Here is a 20,815-nt window from a genome sequence, read left to right as displayed (position 1 = left end):
TCCATTGGACATTCTTTCCTGCTTTGTTGAAGATTAGTTGACCATAGAGTTGAGGGTCCATTTCTGGGCTCTCTATTCTGTTCCATTGATCTATGTGTCTGTTTTTGTGCCAGTACCATGCTGTCTTGATGATGACAGCTTTGTAATAGAGCTTGAAGTCTGGAATTGTGATGCCACCAGCTTTGCTTTTCTTTTTCAATATTCCTCTGGCTATGCGGGGTCTTTTCTGGTTCCATACAAATTTTAGGATTATTTGTTCCATTTCTTTGAAAAAAGTGGATGGTATTTTGATGGGGATTGCATTGAATGTGTAGATTGCTCTAGGTAGCATTGACATCTTCACAATATTTGTTCTTCCAATCCATGAGCATGGAACGTTTTTCCATTTCTTTGTGTCTGCCTCAATTTCTTTCATGAGTATTTTATAGTTTTCTGAGTACAGATCCTTTGTCTCTTTGGTTAGATTTATTCCTAGGTATCTTATGGTTTTGGGTGCAATTGTAAATGGGATCGACTCCTTAATTTCTCTTTCTTCTGTCTTATTGTTGGTGTATAGGAATGCCACTGACATCTGTGCATTGATTTTATATCCTGCCACTTTACTGAATTCCTGTATGAGTTCTAGCAGTTTTGGGGTGGAGTCTTTTGGGTTTTCCACATAAAGTATCATATCATCTGCAAAGAGTGAGAGTTTGACTTCTTCTTTGCCAATTTGGATGCCTTTGATTTCTTTTTGTTGTCTGATTGCTGTGGCTAGGACTTCCAATACTATGTTGAATAGCAGTGGTGATAGTGGACATCCCTGCCGCGTTCCTGACCTTAGGGGGAAAGCTCTCAGTTTTTCCCCATTGAGAATAATATTTGCTGTAGGTTTCTCATAGATGGCTTTTATGATATTGAGGTATGTACCCTCTATCCCTATACTCTGAAGAGTTTTGATCAAGAAAGGATGCTGTACTTTGTCAAAAGCTTTTTCTGCATCTATTGAGAGGATCATATGATTCTTGTTCTTTCTTTTGTTAATGTACTGTATCACATTGATTGATTTGCGGATGTTGAACCAACCTTGCAGCCCAGGGATAAATCCCACTTGGTCATGGTGAATAATCCTTTTAATGTACTGTTGGATCCTATTGGCTAGTATTTTGGTGAGAATTTTTGCATCCATGTTCATCAGGGATATTGGTCTGTAATTCTCCTTTTTGATGGGGTCTTTGTCTGGTTTTGGGATCAAGGTAATGCTGGCCTCATAAAATGAGTTTGGAAGTTTTCCTTCCGTTTCTATTTTTTGGAACAGTTTCAGAATAATAGGTATTAATTCTTCTTGAAATGTTTGGTAGAATTCCCCTGGGAAGCCATCTGGCCCTGGGCTTTTGTTTTTTGGGAGATTTTTGATGACTGCTTCAATTTCCTTAGTGGTTATAGGTCTGTTCAGGTTTTCTATTTCATCCTGGTTCAGTTTTGGTAGTTGATACATCTCTAGGAATGCATCCATCTCTTCCAGGTTATCTAATTTGCTGGCATAGAGTTGCTCATAATATGTTCTTATAATTGTTTGTATTTCTTTGGTGTTGGTTGTGATCTCTCCTCTTTCATTCATGATTTTGTTGATTTGGGTCATTTCTCTTCTCTTTTTGATAAGTCTGGCCAGGGGTTTATAAATCTTGTTAATTCTTTCAAAGAACCAGCTCCTAGTTTCGTTGATCTGTTCTACTGTTCTTTTAGTTTCTATTTCATTGATTTCTGCTCTGATCTTTATTATTTCTCTTCTCCTGCTGGGTTTAGGCTTTATTTGCTGTTCTTTCTCCAGCTCCTTTAGGTGTAGGGTTAGGTTGTGTACTTGAGACCTTTCTTGTTTCTTGAGAAAGGCTTGTATTGCTATATACTTTCCTCTTAGGACTGCCTTTGCTGCATCCCAAAGATTTTGAACAGTTGTGTTTTCATTTTCATTGGTTTCCATGTATTTTTTTTAATTCTTCTTTAATTTCCTGGTTGATCCATTCATTCTTCAGTAGGATGCTCTTTAGCCTCCATGTATTTGAGTTCTTTCCAACTTTCCTCTTGTGATTGAGTTCTAGTTTCAAAGCATTGTGGTCTGAAAATAGGCAGGGAATGATCCCAATCTTTTGGTACCGGTTGAGACCTGATTTATGACCTAGGATGTGATCTATTCTGGAGAATGTTCCATGGGCACTAGAGAAGAATATGTATTCCGTTGCTTTGGGGTGGAATGTTCTGAATATGTCTGTGAAGTCCATTTGGTCCAGTGTGTCATTTAAAGTCTTTATTTCCTTGTTGATCTTTTGCTTAGATGATCTGTCCATTTCAGTGAGGGGGATGTTAAAGTCCCCCACTATTATTGTATTGTTGTTGATGTGTTTCTTTGCTTTTGTTATTAATTGCCTTATATAATTGGCTGCTCCCATGTTAGGGGCATAGATATTTATAATTGTTAGATCTTCTTGTTGGATAGATCCTTTAAGTATGATATAGTGTCCTTCCTCATCTCTTATTACAGTCTTTGGTTTAAAATCTAATTTGTCTGATATAAGGATTGCCACCCCAGCTTTCTTTTGGTGTCCATTAGCATGGTAAATGGTTTTCCACCCCCTCACTTTCAATCTGGGGGTGTCTTTGGGTCTAAAATGAGTCTCTTGCAGACAGCATATCGATGGATCTTGTTTTTTAATCCAGTCTGTTAGCCTATGTCTTTTGATTGGGGCATTTAGCCCATTTACATTCAAGGTAACTATTGAAAGATAGGAATTTAGTGCCATTGTATTGCCTGTAAGGTGACTGTTACCGTATATTGTCTGTGTTCCTTTATGGTCTATGTTGCTTTTAGGGTCTCTCTTTGCTTAGAGGACCCCTTTCAAGATTTCCTGTAGGGCTGGTTTTGTGTTTGCAAATTCCTTTAGTTTTTGTTTGTCCTGGAAGCTTTTTATCTCTCCTTCAATTTTCAACGACAGCCTAGCTGGATAGAGTATTCTTGGCTGCATATTTTTCTCATTTAGTGCTCTGAATATATCCTGCCAGTCCTTTCTGGCCTGCCAGGTCTCTGTGGATAGGTCTGTTGCCAATCTAATGTTTCTACCATTGTAGGTTACATATCTCTTCTCCCGAGCTGCTTTCAGGATTTTCTCTTTGTCTATGAGACTCGTAAGTTTTACTATTAGATGTCGGGGAGTTGACCTATTTTTATTGATTTTGAGAGGGGTTCTCTGTGCTTCCTGGATTTTCATGCCTGTTTCTTTCCCCAAATTAGGGAAGTTCTCTGCTATAATTTGCTCCATTATACCTTCTGGCCCTCTCTCTCTTTCTTCTTCTTCTGGGATCCCAATTATTCTAATGTTGGTTCGTCTTATGGTATCGCTTATCTCTCGAATTCTGCCCTCGTGATCCAGTAGTTGTTTATCTCTCTTTTTCTCAGCTTCTATATTACTGATTCTCTCTTCTGCCTCATTTATTCTAGCAGTTAGCGCCCCCATTTTTGATTGCACCTCATTAATAGCCTTTTTGATTTCTACTTGGTTGGATTTTAGCTCTTTTACTTCTCCAGAAAGAGTTTCTCTAATAACTTCCATATTTTTTTCAAGCCCAGCTAGTATCTTTAAAGTGATGATTCTGAACTCTAGATCTGACATCGTACTAATGTCCGTATTGAGTAGGTCCCTGGCAGTTGGTACTGCCTCTTGTTCTTTTTGTTGAGGTGATTTTTTCCGTCTTGTCATTTTGTGCAGAGAAGAATAGATTAATGAGAGAACAAAATGCTAGCAAAGTAACCACGTCCCCAGAAAATATACTCTAAACAAATCAGAAAAGACCTGAAGCAGTGGGATAGGAAGGGGAAAGAGAGAAAAAAGAAAAAGAAAAAAAAGAAAAAGATAAAGATAAAAACAAAAACAAACCAAACAAAACAACAACAACAAAAGAAAAACCAGAATGTGATCAAATATGATCTATATGGTATATAGATCAGTGCCACACACTAGATTTGGGGTGTATTTTGGTCTTTTAGAAGAAAGTGTCTCCCAAAATTTTAAAGAAAGAAAAACTTATATATGTACAAAAATAAGGGTTGATATGATGAAGGGATGGAAAATGACTGTAAAAATGGAAATTATAAAAAATTTTATAAAAGGAATTGATAAGAAGTTGTTTGAAAAAAGAAAGAAGAGGATTTAAAAAAAGAAAAAAGAAAAAGAAAAAAAAAGGGAGAGGATGTGATCAGGCAGGGGAATAGAAAACACCATATACTAGAGATTTAGGGTATATTTTAATCTGTTAGAAGAAACTATCTCAAAATTTTAAAGAGAGAACAACTTATATATATAAGCCAAAAATACGGGTAACTACTATGAAGTATGAAAAATAAAAATGTTTTTTTTTAAAAAAAGGGATTGATAAGATGTTGTTTGAAAAAGGGAAAAAGAAAAATTCAAAATAAATAAAAAGACAAAAAGACAGTTAAAAAAAATTAACTTTAAAAGACTAAGGAATCATGGTAAAAAACCCATGAATTCTATGTGCAGTATTCCCCTAGCGCTGGAGTTCTGCCGCTCTCATTGATCGGTAAACTTGGTCTTGGCTGGCTGTTCTCGCTGATCTTCTGGGGAGGGGCCTGTTGCCGTGGTTCCCAAATGTCTTTGCCGGAGGCGGAAGTGCCCCGCCCTTGCCCCCTCCCGGCTAAGTCATCTGCTCGGGTTTGCTCTCCGGGGCTTTTGTTCCCTGCGAGCTTTCCGTACAGCTTTGGAGGCGGAGAGTGAAAATGGCAGCCTCCCAATCTCCGCCCCGGAGGAGCCGAGAACTCGGGGCCCCGCTCCTCAGTGAGCCCCAGAGAAAAGCCGTCAGTCAGTCCCGTCTCCCCGTCTCCGGCCGCACTCCGTGCTCACCCGGCCTGTGACCGCGCGTTTCTATCTCTGGCACCTGACCCCGGGTGGAGTCTCCAAACCCGGCAGATCCCTGCGGTGCACTCCCGCGCGGCTCCTCCCGGGGGAGGAAGGTGAGTCTCCCCGGATCTGCCGCTTGTTGGGTCCCTGCTGGAGGAGAGGGGCCCGACTGTGCCGCGGATCACGGCTTATGGCCACCCCGAGCTGAGAGCCCGCGCCTGGGCCCCGCCTCTGCAGCCGGCTTCCCTGCTCCGTTACCTGGGAGCTCTGCCGCCCTCAGGCACCCCCGGTCTTTCTGTGACCCCGGGGGTCCTGAGACCACACTGTCCTGGAGGGTTCCACCCCCCGCTTAGCCACCAGAGTGACGTCCCTCGGCGGAGCAGACTTTTAAAAGTTCCGATTTTGTGCTCCGTGGTTCTATCACTTGCCAGAAGCGGCCGACGGAGGCCCCTCCCCCGCCGTCTATCCTCCCGAATATCGCCGCGGATTCACTTCTCCGCACGTCCTACCTTCCAGAAAGTGGTCGCTTTTCTGATGCGAGAGTTGTTGCTCTTCTTTTCTTCGATCTCCTGTTGGGTTTGTAGATGTTCAGAATGGTTTGATCCCTATCCAGCTGAATTCCTGAGAGGAGACGAAATCCAGGTCTCCAACTCCTCCGCCATCTTGCTCCGCCCCCTGCTAATGTTTTAAAAACACCAGATGAATGCAGAAACTGACCCAGTGAATGGAGCACGCATGCACACACCTCAAAGCATCCCCCACCCTGCCCGCCCAGCTATCTCAGTTCGTTGTGGGTTATGGGCCACACCTGTCCACATCAGGTATTACTGCTTTCCGCTGGATTTCAGATAACCCTCCTTCCACCACCCAAAACTCAGAGCTGCAGCTCTTCCGATGCCCGCTTCCATGAGCAAACTTCAGGTATATAGTTACTGTAGTATTTATGTCGGTGATCATTAAAAATGTGTAAAAATGTGCTGTTTTATTAGGTTTTAATCAGTTTTTAAAGTGTCACAAAATTTTTAAGTGCTTTACCTTTAGCCCTGTATTTTCCCTTAAAACCTGTGGTTTTTATTGTGTGATTTGGCATAGCAGAGTGGTTTTTAGAAATGTATATGTTTTGGGGCTCCTGGGTGGCTCAGTCGGTTAAGCATCTGCCTTCAGCTCAGGTCATGATCTCAGGGTCCTGGGATCGAGCCCCACATTCCATGCTCAGCAGGGAATCTGCTTCTCCCTCTGCCCCTCCCCTGCTCGTGCTTTCTTTCTCTCTGTTTCTCAAATAGATAAATAAAATCTTTAAAAAATGCATATGTCTTAGAGCAGAAATAACCACACAAATTTCTTGCTTCCGAGGACCTCATGTTGGCCTGTGCTTGTCTCTCTAACCTCCTCTCATACCATCCTTTTGGCTCACGGTGCTTCAAGCGCCCAGGCACATCTCAACTCAGGGGCTCTGAGAGACTTGTTCTTTCTGACCGGGAACTTATTCTCTCAGTTCTTGTCATGACTGGTTCCACTGCTTCCTTCGTATTTTAACCTCAATTTTACATTTTCAGATTGGCCTTCGCCAACCACTTTCTCTGACGAGCCTCCCCCCTTCCGTCTCCCTTTGATAGCTCTAACAGATCATCTTGTTTATTCCTTTTGGTAAACCTATTATAATCTAAAAACACCTGAAGTATTTTATTATTTTTCCTCTTACTAAAATGCAAGATCATTGAGGATACTTCTTTATGTACCTTCATACATACAAACCATGCATTTGTCTAAGGGATAGTTCCATCAGGTTAGGTGCAAATATGGAGTTCTTTTTGTTGCTGTATGAAAGTTCAAACATATGTGGAAAGAGTGGGAATGGGTGCTGAGTAGCCAAAGGGGTAGATTTGCACTGGTTATTCAGCTATTATATCTCAAGTCCAAACTCACATTGAATCTCTGCTTTGTGGTATCGGGTGGATTCTGCTAACCGGATTTTTTTGCCAGTTGGCTCTTAGACTGACAAAAGGGGGCACTAGAGAGAACTGCAAAGTTGGAGGAGAAAGAAGAAAAAGGTTCTGCTTATTTGCTGTCAGATTGGGTTCTTGCTAATATCACAAGAGTCTCATTTCTTTAATCTATCACTGACACTTTATTTTTATAGAAGCAATTGAATCCAGTTTGCAGATTTTCCAGCCTTTGAAGAACTAGATCTCATTATGCCCATTGGGGACACTAAAGCTGCCATTAAGCATCCCTTCTGAGAAGTCTGACTCTATGCCCCATGGAGTTCCTCCTCCAAATTCAGAGACACCTGCTCCAGTTAAGGAATATTCCTTTTTCTGAGTATTTGCTGTATGAGGCTTCTTGTCCAAAGTTCTAATTTTAATAGTTCCAACATCTCTTTATTTTCCTAACTTCCTGCAGTTGTTAGTTTTATGACATCTTATTCTTCTTTAATTTTTCTGTTTTCAGTTCTCCAGTTAAGAAATATTACCTAGTTTAATTCTTTATATTAAACCCTTTCTTTTAAAATAATGTATGTAATATTTTTTGTCTCCTAACAAAGATTAGCATATAAAAACAATAGAGACATACTTACTTTATTGTATTTTGCTTTATTGTGCTTTGTAGACATTGCTTTTTTTTTTAAAATACAGATTGAAGGTTTGTAGCAATCCTACATTGAGCAAGTTTATCAGTGCCAATTTTAAAAAAGATTTATTTGAGAGAGAGAGAGAGAGAGAGAGTGTGAGTGTGGGAGAGAGTATGGGGAGGGGCAGAGGGAGAGAATCTTCAAGTAAACTCCCCACTGAGGATGGAGCCCCATTCAGGGCTCGATCTCAGGACCCATGAAATCATAACCTGAGCTGAAACTGACTGAGCTACCCAGGTGCCCCATCAGTGCCATTTTTCCAACAGTATTTGTTCCACTTTGTATCACATTTTGGTAATTCTCACAATATTTCAAACTTTTAAATTAATATATTTGTAATGGCAATCTGTGATTAGAGATCTTTGATGTTACTGTTGTAATAAAATTAGACCAGTTAATAATTCTACAGTGGCCTGTAAGTGTTCAAATAAAAGGTAGAGTCACAATTCTCTCAGTTTAAATTGAAAGCTAGAAATCATTAAGCTTAGTGAAGAAGGCATGTCAAAAGCCAAGGCAGGCTGAAAACTAGGTCTTTTGCACCAGTTAGCCAAGCTGTGAATGCAAAAGAAAAGTTCTTGAAGGAAATTAAAAGTACTACCTTAGTGAATACATGAACACATGAATGATAAGAAAGTGAAACAGCCTTATTGCTGGTACGGAGAAAGCTTTAGTGATCTGCATAGGTCAAACCAGCCACAACATTCCCTTAAGACGAAGCCTAATCCATAGCGGGGTCCTCACTCTCTTCAATTCTATGAAGGCTGAGAGAGGTGGAGAAGCTGCAGAGGAGTCTGAAGCTAGCGGAGGTTGGCTCATAAGGTTTAAGGAAAGAAGTCATCTCCATGACATAAAAGTCCAAGGTGAAGCAGCAAGTTATCCAGAAGTTCTGGCTAAGGTAATTAATGAAGATGGCTACACTTAATCAAAGACTTTCCAATGTCAATGAAATAGCTTTCTATTGGAAGAAGATACCATCTAGGACTTTCCTAGCCAGAGAGGATATGCCTGGCTTCAAAGCTTCAAAGGACAGGTTGACTCTCTTGTTAGGAGCTAATGTAGGTGGTAACTTTAAATTGAGGCCAGTGCTTATTTATCATCCCCCAAATCCCAGGGCTCTTAAGAATTATGCTAAATCTCCTCTGCCTGTGCTCTATAAATGGAGCAACAAAACCTGGATGACAGAACATCTGTTTACAACATGGTTTACTGATTATTTTAAGCCCACTGTTGAGACCTACTTGTCAGATAAAAAGAGGCCTTTCAAAATTGTTCTGCTCATTGGCAATGCAGAGCTCTTCATCACCCAAGAGCTCTGATGGGGATGGACAGCAATAGTAATGTTGTTTTCAGGCCTGCTAACACAACATCTGTTCTGCAATGGATCAAGTGGTAATGTCAACTTTCAAGTCTTATTATTTAAAAAATACATTTTGTAAGGTCCTACTTGCCATAGATAGTGATTGCTCTGATGGGTCTGGAAAAAGTAAATGGAAAACCTTCTGCAAAGGAATCAGCATTCTAGATGCCATTAAGGATATTTTTGATTCATGGGAGGAGGCCAAAATATCAGCACTCACAGGACTTTGGAAGAAGTTGATTCCAACCCTCATGGATGACTTTGAGGGGTTCAAGACCTCAGTGGAGGAAGGGACTGCAGATGTGGTGGAAACAGCAAGAGAACTAGAATTAGAAGTGGAGCCTGAAGATGTGAATGAATTGCTGCGATTTCAGGATAAAACTTGAATGGATGAGGAGTTGCTTCTTATGGATGAGCAAAGAAAGTGGGCTCTTGAAGAAATCTGCTGCTGGTGAAGATGCTGTGAAGAGTGTCAAAGTGACAACGAAGGATTTAGAATATTCCATAAACTTAGTTGATAGAGCAGCAGGGTTTGAGAGGATCAACTCCAATTTTTTAAAGAAGTTCTACTGTGGGTAAAATACTATCAAATAGCGTCACATGCCACAGAGAAATCATTTATAAAAAAAGAGTTTGATTGATGCAGCAAACTTCATTGTTGTCTTTATTTTAAGAGATTGCCTCAATCACCCCAGCTTTCAGCACCTACCACCCTGATCAGTGAGCAGCCATCAACATCAAGGCAAGACTCTCCACCAGCAAAAACGTTACAACTTGCTGAAAGCTCAGATGAGGGTTAACCTTTCTTAGCAATAAAGTATTTTTAAATTAAGGTATGTACATTGTGGGGTTTTTTTGACCTAATATTTCATGCTTAATAGACTCCATATAGTGTAAACATTTATATCCCCTGGGAAACCAAAACGTTCATTTGACTGGCTTTATTGCTTTAAGTAAATGGTCTGAACCGAACTTGCAACATCTCCAAAGTATGCCTCTGCTGTACTCACTGATTTTTAACACTAAGTAGACTTCTTTAAAAATTCAAAAACATTAATTTACCAGGCTTTGTGAATTTATGTTACTCATAAACCATTTGTTATTCTCTGTACACGCATCTTCCCTTTGTTCATGGCTTGGAGATATGTGCTATTCATTATCACCTGGTTTCCAAGCAAAAGAGAATTTTAATTGATACAGTTGGTCTGAGATCTGTTTAACTTTTCAGATTGTCCAAAAGAAATCATCCAAAATGAACTGAATTAGATTTGGGCATATGCTGACTTATATCAAGCAAGAAACACACCAATCTAATATATTGCTGAACTTGGTTTTTGTTTTTGTCCTTTTAGAACAAATAGAATAAAACATGTGAGTTGCTTCTGAGAAGTCATGCTAACTGATCACTGTTGTTTGAAACTCAGGAACAAAAAAGGTTTTGTGCTGTATTGGCTTCACCTTGATCAGCATTGTTAAAAAAAAAAAAAAGTACAAGAGAACCAAAGCATACACAGTGATAAGTATACAAAACAGGCCCACGTGATGGCAGGTAGGGAAGCCCATGACTGTAGCTTACTCCCAGTTCATCCTATTTCATAGACTATGGTAGTAAGAGTATTCCAGTCCGTCCATCACAGATGGGCTGAGGCTTCAGACATTGTCATCCTGAGTTTGGGTAGGAGCTTTCAGAGATTTCATCTGTAAGGGTCCAGGAAAGGTATATGATTGCAATTATGTTTTTTCCCCCACTCTTGAGTTATCTTTTCATTCTCTTTTATATGCAGAAGTTTTAATTTTGATGAAATCCAATGTATCTAGTTTTTTGTTGCTGTTTGTTTTCTGCACTTTTGGGTCTAGAGCCAGGTTTTGAAGCTGGGTTGGCTTATTCTAAAACTCAGACCACCACTCAAATCCCACCTTCAAGTGTAGGAGGGCAATATAAATTAATTTTGATAGGAAAAAATTCGGTATACTTTATTAATATAATTAAATAAGAGGAAAAGCTCCACATGTTCAGGTGGGTTCTTTCAAGTCCCTTTTCATTATGAAGGGCGTTTGCTTGTGACTTAGCCTATAATAATATATGCAAGACTCTGAGAATCTAACAGAATATTCTTACTTAGCTCTACTAGCCCCACAAGCCCTGTCAGCCAATTGGGAATTGCAAACACTTTCTCATAGAAGAAATCTTGAAAACCAATGGTTTAAATAAGATAAGGAGCTTGCTTTTTTCTTACTTAGCATGAAGGCTGGAATTAGCCAGTCTTGGACCAGGTGGGTGACTCCGTGATTTCATCAGAAACCAGGCTTCTCCCTTCCTTTTTCTCTGTCATTAACTTGTGGCTTCATTTTCAAAATCATTCCATAATCGGGGTGCCTGGCTGGCTTAGTTCGTAGAACAGGTGACTCTTGATCTTGGTGGCTGGGAGTTCAAGCCCTACCTTGGGGCTTTTACTTTAAAAGAAAAAAAGGTCATTCCATGATCACAAAGGGGCTCTAGCTATTGAATCTACATTTTAGAAGGATGAAAGGGGAAAAGTAAAAATGACATGACTTCTAGATGAGTCAGACCTGCTTAAAGAACTTTTCTAGAAGCCCCATCCAATGATCTGTGTTTATATATACCACAGATCACATCAGCAAGGGATGCTGGGAGATATGGTACAGTAATTAATTTTTAGCTAAGCTTATTGCTGCTGTTATGGACACTTTCTGGTGCTTTGTATAAAATTTGGACCTCCCAAATTATTATTTGTAGGCTATTGATACCTTTTTTTTTTTTTTTTTGTATGAAAGGATATTCAACAGCTTTCTGGAAGCCTCTCACCAAAGAAAGCTATTTGTTTCAACCATTCTTTTTTTTTTTTTTTTTTAAAGATTTTATTTATTTATTCATGAGAGATAGAAAGAGAGAGGCAGAGGCAGAGGGAGAAGCAGACTCCCCGTGGAGCAGGGAGCCTGATGCGGGACTCAATCCCAGGACCCTGGGATCATGACCTGAGCTGAAGGCAGACGCTTAACCGACTGAGCCACCCAGGCGTCCCTGTTTCAACCATTCTTGATAAGCCTCAAATAACATGTCTTCAGATAATAGTGCAGTCTGTTTTCTGCTATGTCATCCCAATAATTCAATGATTTTGTTGTAAGAAAAGAGAATCGATATTGGGTAGACAATTAGCAGGTTTTTTTGTTTTTTTTTAAACACCTCCTGGATGGAGAGCTGGATGGAGAGTAATGTCAATTCAGCTTTCTCATTCATTTCTCTAGCCACATTACAAAAATGTCACTTTCCTTCTCTTTTTGTTATCAAATTGCCTTTTTCAAATCAATTTCTACATTTTCTACCACAATGTACAGCGTACAGATTGTCTTTAAAATCAATTTTCTTTTTTTTTTTTTCCAGTCAAAATGACACATAGGGTACTCAACTGTTTTTTGTTTTCCCGTCCTCTTTAATCATTCCTGCATCGATCCCGAATTCTCTAGGTCAGTCAGCTAACTGCGGGTGGATGGGGTTCTCACAGTATTAGTGCCTTATGCCCAAAATGTAGGTCTATAAGAACTCCAACTCAGTGTAAAAGGAAGAATAGTGAATTTCAAGAACAGAATTGCCTCTTGATTTTTAAATATCTGTTAAGGTTCAGAAAGCAGAAATTTCTTTTTGTGCTTTCAAGTTTGGCAGAAGTCTAAATAATGGCTCAAAAAAGTCTTGTTTTCCACTTCCTCAGCATTCTGTCCAGTTCAGTGTGCCTACTTGTTTGCAATAATACACTCGATCAGTTCTAATTTGAAAAATTCTAGTCCTGGGCAAGAATGACACAAATACCCCACTCGTAAAGTCTTGGTCATAGCACCAAACTGCTCTTTTTATGGTACTCTGTGACTGTTCCATCTGTCTGATTCAAATTTCTGCCTTTGTTTCTTTGAACTCCTTGTACCCAATTCTTATTCTCTGATTTCCTTGAATTTTATCTGTGATGAAAAACCTTGACCTGATTTTCATATGAATTACATATGTTTGGTTTTGTTGGATGTTTAATTATTGTGTATTTATATTAAGAGGTTTTTTCCCCTCCATACATTTTCTAGGTCAGAGCCCTAAGTGAACCTGCTGTGGTGATTTCATGATTGCTTATTGTTATTTTTAAGATCAGTTAGCTACTGTTTTTTGTTTTGGTTTGATTTTCAACTTTAACTTGGACCAGAGAAAATGGATTAAAGCAAAAGTGTAGTACATTTTTGTAGGCTTCCTAATTTTGGGGGCTCTTTAAGACTTTTCTTGACTTTTTAACTTTTTTTTTTCTGTAGGTTTTACATCTCTTTTCTAGCATGTTTTAGTTATCTTGGCAAACAGGCCATAACATGACAAGGTCTTTTGTAAGAATTCCTTCATCCTAATCTTCTATTTTTCTAACTCTTGTTTGTCTTTTAAATCTCTGAAGCACTTCTGACAAGGTTTCCACATATTGAAACTGACTCTGTAAGGACTCAAACATATTCCTTTTCCTTTTTAAAGTTAGTAGTTTAACTTTATTTTTTATTGTGGTAAGAACACTTAACATGAGATCTACCCTGTCTCAGCAAATTTTAAGTGTACCATAGAGTATTATTAACTATATGGACGATGTTATGTACCAGATACTTAGAAATTCAACATCTTACGTAACCCAAACTTGATACCCCTTGAATAGCAACTCCCTAATGTTCCCTCCTCTAAGCCTCTGGCAACTACCGTTCTACTCTCTGTTTTATATACCTCGTATAAGTGGTATCATGCAGCATTTGTCCTATGACAGCTTATTTCACCTAGCATAATTTCCTCAGGGCTCATCCATGTTGTCACATATGGTAGGATATCCTCTTCTTCCTCCTCCATTTTTTTTTTAATGAGGTAAAATTGGTATATAACGTTATATAGTTTCAGGCATAAAACATTATAATTCAGCATTTGTATGTACTACACAGTGACCACCACTAAAAGTCTAGTTACCATCCATCACCATAAGATTAACCCCCTTCACCCACTGTGCCCACCTCCAACCTCTTTCCCCTCTAGTAACCACCAATCTGTTCTCTATCTTTGAGTTTTTATTTTGTTTTGTATGCCTACATTGTTTTTTTCAGATTGTACATATGAGTAAAATCATATGGTATTTGTCTTTCTTCATCTGACTTATTTCAGTTAGCATGATACCTCAGGGTACATTCATGCTGTTGCAAACGGTAAGATTTTATTCTTTTTTATAGATGATAGGAAGTATTCCATTGTGTGTGTGTGTGTGTGTGTGTGTGTGTATACAGCCATCTTTATCCATTCATCCACTGATGCACATTTAGGTTGGTTCCCTTTCTTGGCTATTGTAAATAATATTGCAATGAACATAGGAGTCCATATATCTTTTCAAATCAGCATGTTTATATTCTTCAGATAAGTATTCAGATGTGGAATAGCTGGATCGCATCATAATGCTATGCTCATACAGGAATCTCTATATTGTTTTCAGTGGTAGCTGCACCAATTTATATTCCCACCAACAATAAACAAGGATTCCGTTTCTCCACATTACTCTCTACCACCTTTTTTTTTTTTTTTTTTTTTTAATAATAGCCATTCTAATGGATGTGAAGTGATAGCTCATTATGGTTTTGGTTTGCATTTCCCTAATAATTAGTGATGTTGGACATCTTTTCATGTTCCTGTTGGCCATATGTTTATCATCTTTGGAAAATGTCTCTTCAAATCCTCTGCTCATTTTTTAATTGGGTTGTTTGTGTTTTTGTTGTTCTCGAGTTGTATGAGTTCTTTATATATTTTGGATATTAATCGCTTGTCAGATATGATTTTCAAAAATTATATCCCATTCAGGAAGTTGCTTTTTCATTTCAATGATGGTTTTTTTCTCTGTGCAGAAACTTTTTAGTTTAATGCAATCCCATTTGTTCATTTTTACTTTTGTTTCCCCATGTCCTTGGGGTCAGATCAAGAAATTATTACTAAGACTGATGTTAAGGAGCTTACTGCCTATGTTTTCTTCTAAGAATTTTATGGTTTCAGACCTTACATTAAAGTTTTTCATACATTTTAAGTTAATTTTTGCATATGGCATAAGATAGTGGTCTAGTTTCATTCTTTTGCATGTGGCTGTCCAGTTTTCTCGGCTGTCCAGTTTTCTCAGCATTTATTGAGTGGACTGTCCTTTTTCCATTATATGTTCTTGGCTCCTTTGTTGTAAATTAAGTATCCATATATGTGTGGGTTTAAATATAGGCTCTCAGTTTCATTCTATTGCTCTGTCTTTTTTTTAATGCCAATACCATACTTTTATAATTGTTATAACTTTAGTGTAGTTTTAAATCAGGGAGCATGATATCTCCAGCTCTGTTCTTTTGTCTTAAGATTGTTTTGGCTATTCAGGGTCTTTTGTGGTTCCATACAAATTTTAGGATTATTCTAGTTCTGTGAAAAATGCCATTGGACTTTTGATAGGATTGCACTGAATCCATATATTGTTTTGGGTAGTAAGGACATTTTAACAATTTATTTTTTTCAATCTATGAACATGGAATATCTTTCCATTTACTTCTGTTATCTTCAATTTCTTTCATCAGATTTTTCTAGTTTTCAGTGTACATGTCTTTTAACTCCTTGGTTAAATGGATGCCCTTTTGGCTCAGTTGGTTAAGCATGTGCCTTCGGCTTAGGTTATGATCCCAGGGTTCTGGGATCAAGCCCTGCACCAGGCTCCCTGCTCAGTGGGAAGCCTGCTTCTTCCTCTTCTGCTCCCCCTGCTTGTGTTCTCTCACTCTATCAAATAAATAAATAAAATCTTAAAAAAATTTATTCCTAGGTATTTTATTCTTTTTGATATAATTGTAAATGGGATTGTTTTCCTAATTTATCTTCCTGATAATTCATTATTAGTTTCTAGGAATGCCACAGATTTTTCTTTGTTGATTTTGTATCCTGCTACTTTACTGCACTTATTTACTAGTTTGAACTTTTTTTTTTTTTTTTGGTGGAATTTTTGGGTTTTCTTTTTCTTTTTTTTTTTTTTTTTAAGATTTTATTTATTTATTTGAGAGAGAGAGCACATGAGAGGGGGGAGGGTCAGAGGGAGAAGCAGACTCCCTGCCAAGCAGGGAGCCCGATGCGGGACTCGATCCCGGGACTCCAGGATCATGACCTGAGCTGAAGACAGTCGCTTAACCGACTGAGCCACCCAGGCGCCCGAATTTTTGGGTTTTCTATATATAGTATCATGTCATCTGCAAAGAGTAAGAGTTTTACTTCTTTCTTTCTGATTTGGATGCCTTTTTCTTTTTCTTACCTAATTGCTGTGGCTAGGACTTCTAATACTATATTGAAGAGAAGTAGTGAGAGTGGGCATCTTAGTCTTGTTACTAATCTTAGAGGAAAAGCTTTCCACTAAAGTTTACATTAAAGATTAAAAAAAAAAAAGCTTTCCACTTTTCACCATTGAATATGATGTTAGCTGTGGGCTTGATATATATGGCCTTTATTATGTTGAGGTATGTTCCCTGTAAACCTACTTTGTGGGAGTTTTTATTATCAAAGAATGTTGACTTTGTCAAATGCTTTTTCTGCATCTATTGAGATTATCATATGGTTTGTATCCTTTCTCTTATTAATGTGATGTATCATATTGATTAGTGATTATTGAACCACCTTGGCGTCCCTGGAATAAATCCTATTTGATCATGTGAATAATATATTTTAATGTGTTGCTGTATTCATTTTGCCAATATTTTGTTGAGGATTTTGCATCTCTGTTCATTAGAGATACTGGCCTATAGTCTTTTTTTGCAGTGTCTTGTCTGTTTTTGGTATCAGGATAATGCTGGCCTTGTAAGAATGAATTTGGAAACTTTCCTTCCTCTTCTGTTTTTGGCAGTAATTTGAAAATAAATGTATTAATTCTTTTTTTTTTTTTTTTAATGTTTGGTAGAATTCACCTGCGAGGCCATCTGGTCCTGGACTTGTTCATTGGGAGTTTTTTTAAATTACTGATTCAATTTCATTGCTAGTACTTGGTCTTTTCAAATTTTCTATCTCTTCCTGATTCAGTTTTGGAAGGTTATAGGTTTCTAGGAATTTATCCATTTCTCAGGTTATCCAATTTGTTGGCATATAGTTTTTCATAATATTCTCCTATAATCCTTTATATTTCTGTGATGTCAGTTGTTATTTCTCCTTCATTTCTGATTTTATTTGAGTGCTCTCTCTCTCTCTTTTCTGGATGAGTCTGGCTGAAGGTTTATCAATTTTGTTTATCTTTTTAAAGAACTAGCTCCTGGTTTCACTGATCTTCTCTATTTTTTTTTTAAGTCTCTATTTCTATAATTTCTGATCTACTTTTTTTTTAATTGTGCGATCTCACTACATGTGAATTTTTTTTAAATTTTATTTTATTATGTTATGTTAATCACCATACATTACATCATTAGTTTTTGATATAGTGTTCCATGATTCATTGTTTGCATATAACACCCAGTGCTCCATTCAGTACGTGCCCTCTTTATTACCCATCACCAGGCTAACCCATCCCCCCACCCCCTCCCCTCTAGAACCCTCAGTCTGTTTCTCAGAGTCCATAGTCTCTCATGGTTCGTTTCCCCCTCTGATTTCCCCTCCTTCATTTTTAAGCACTGTGAATTGTGTAAGACTGATGAAGCACAGAGCTGTATCTCTGAAACAAATAATACATTATATGTTAAAAAAAAAAAAGAAGGTAGTAGGAAGGGAAATATCCACAGATATTTTAATTAAAAGATAATTTAAACATTTCACTGACTATATAGTGCTTAGCTATTATGCTTATTTTGAGTGAAATATCTGTTCAGCTACTTTGCCCGTTAAAAAAAAGGTCTTGTTGCCGAGATATGAGAGTTTTTAATATATATTTTGTGTAATAGTCCTTTCTCAGGTATGTGTTTTTCAAATATTTTCTTGGTTTGTATTTTCCTTTTTAATTAAAATATCTTTTATGGTTCACGACCCTTTGCCTAAAAAGGCAAAAAACTCTGCCTAATCCAAGGTCGCAAATATATCTTCTATGTTTTCTTCTAGAAGTTTTATAGTTTTAGACTTTATATTTAGATCTATAATTCATTTTAAATTTTACCCACAATACATATGGGTGTCCAATTTTACTCTTAATTTTAGTTGTTATATATAATCTTGAACTCCTCTGATACTTGATTCTTCCTGACATTTCTTGCACAAACAAATGAAGTAAATTAGAAAATGTTTATAAAGTAGTAAACTGGATTGTTCAAGATCGCTGAAATTACTGTATAGTTATTCTGCAAGACTTATCATTTGTTGCATAAGAATACAACACTCAGGAAGTATGCAAAAAAGAGCAACAAATCTTGCTGACTAGTGTTTCTTCTGTTAACAAGAATATAGTCATAATTATATTTATTTTATAATTCTGTGACAGTTTGAGGATCCTCTAATCTTGTTTAGAAATGTTACCCAATCTTAGAAGTCTCCAAAACATTGCTGTCCAAACTGTGGTGCTTGCAAATGATTGCTAGAATATCTCAAAATGTTAATAGAGTGCCCAGAGAATATAGAGCTGCTTCATTGATTTTGTGACTTCTTTTATTGTTTCTCTTTCTGTTTTATCACTTAATTTCTTATTTTTGGAAATATTTCTCAATTCATCTGCTTCTGTACCTTCTTTATTCCCTTCAAGTTTTTATAATACTCATTTCATCCTTAAATAGAAATGGACTTTTGTTCTGAATAAAAATGTAATATAGCCTGGTGATGGGTATTAAAGAGGGCATGTACTGAATGGAGCACTGGGATCATGGAACACTACATCAAAAACTAATGATGTAATGTATTGTGATTAACATAACATAATAAAATAAAATAAAATAAAATGTAATATATTCTAGTTAAAAGGAATTCACCAAAAAAAGCCAGAAAAAAAAGAACTGTTAAATAACAAAAATTCAACGGAGTACATTATAAAATCTAATTTTTTTTAAAGATTTTATTTATTTATTTGAGAGAGAGAGAGACAGTGACAGAGATAGTGAGAGAGAGCACAAGCAGGGAGGAGAGGGAGAACCAGGCTCCCTGCTAAGCAGGGACTCGATCCCAGGACCCTGGGATCATGACCTGAGCCAAAGGCAGACGCTTAACCAACTGAGCCACCCAGGTGCCTCTATCTAATTGTTTTTATTAATCAATTGTAAATTGGGCAGCATTCCATCTAGCAAGTAGAAGGGAGCTCCAGAGGACTACAGAAAAGGAAAGGATTTTAAAGGTAGAGAGGAAGTGGAAAAAAGGAAATTAACAAAGAATCCATTGTTTTAGGCAGGATAGTCCTCCTAAGGGGAGCAGTAGGGGTCTATCAGTAAATTTCCTGGTGCTGACTGGAGAAATTCCTGTGTTAACTGGTTAAAGGTTACATTTTGGGAAGGAGGGTGTTGAAACTGCAGTGAAGGTAGGTATTAAGTCTTGGTTTCCTGACTTGAGGCCTTAACCTAAGTGACACTGTTTTGGGTGTGTGTGGTTTTATTATTTATTTGTTTGTTTGTTTGTTTATTTTAACAGAACAGATAAATGTTATTTATTTAATTGGAAGTTTAATACAAGTCCAATCCTTATGTATACATCAAAACTTCTTTCTTACACTGGAGGAATACCTAAAATTTACATGTTAATGACAGCTTAAGCAATTACCATTTTTAAAAGAAAAATCTAAGTGTTAACACAAATATCTGTGCAACTACCTGATAAGACAGGGTTATTCAAAATAGTTAACAACTATTAGCAATAGTTAACAACATGACATGAGGGATGGGTGAATACTGACTGTCTAAATAACAGATCTACATTAAAAAAAAATCTAATGCTTTCCCTTGGAAAGGAGATAAATTTGAGGCACTTACCAAATACTGTGAAATGATTCCATGCCTTAGAGATATAGCCAGGGCATTCAAAACCCAAATATAGAAACCAAATATATGTGTTAGTGTGATGGCTAATTTTATGTTAATTTGCCTAGGCTACAGTGTCCAAATGTTTGGTCAAACACCAGTCTAGGTGCTACTGTGCAGGTATTTTTTAGATGTGATTAACATTTACTTTTTACTTTTTAAAAAAGATTTATTTATTTATTGGGGGGGGCAGAGGGAGACAGAGAATCCTGAAGCAGACTCCTCACTGAGCCCAGAGCCAGGTGAGGCTCTATCCCAGAACCCTGAGATCAAGATGTGGCCGCTTAACCAACTGAGCCACATAGGAGCCACTAGATATGATTAACATTTAAATCAGTAACTCAATAAACAAGATTATCCTCCATAAACTGGGTGGGTGAACCTCATCCAACCTGTTGAAGGCCTAAATAGAACAAACACTGAGATTTCCCAAAATGGAAAAAATTCTCAAGACTATAACATAGAAATATGTTTGAAAGGTCGAAAGCCTTCTGCTCAGTAGAATTTGGACTCAAGACTGTAATATCAACTGTTATCTGAATTTCCAGTCCACTGACTTGCCCTACAAATTTCAGACTTGCCTACTTCTGCAATTGCAGGAGACAATTCCTTAAAATAAATCTCTCTCTCATTTTTATGTCTATCTCTATCTCCCTCCTATTGGTGTTTCTCTGGAGAACCCTGAATAATAGACTTAGGGACTAAGGTTGATAGTTTTCTCTCAAAATGCCCCAGAAAAGCCAAACTTGAGCAAATGGGCAGTAGTGGTCTTCAGTCGTCAGCAGACAGGTTCTCCTAGAGCCTGACTATCTTGCCATCTTTTCTTATTTCTGAATACCAATTTTGATTTCCTCATTACTGTGTTCAGGAAATGCTATCATTTCTAATATGCAATTTATCTGAATGACCATCTGTGGTTTTGATACTCTATTTTCAGAGGCTTTCAGAAGGATTTCT

At 37.7% G+C, this 20,815-nt stretch overlaps 1 pseudogene; it reads left to right on the top strand.

The window, feature by feature from the left end:
* Window positions 1-5,686: 5,686 nt before the first annotated feature.
* Window positions 5,687-10,297, top strand: LOC135363540 (tigger transposable element-derived protein 1-like; annotated as a pseudogene).
* The last annotated feature ends 10,518 nt before the right edge of the window (window positions 10,298-20,815 follow it).

The sequence above is a fragment of the Mirounga angustirostris genome, unplaced genomic scaffold (assembly GCF_029215605.1).
Source record: "Mirounga angustirostris isolate CCGP_5_RB_7025 unplaced genomic scaffold, mMirAng1.0.hap1 SCAF_2, whole genome shotgun sequence".
Lineage (NCBI taxonomy): Eukaryota > Metazoa > Chordata > Mammalia > Carnivora > Phocidae > Mirounga > Mirounga angustirostris.
The sequence above is the reverse complement of the archived record's forward strand: the minus strand, read 5'-3'. Positions and strand labels throughout refer to the sequence as shown.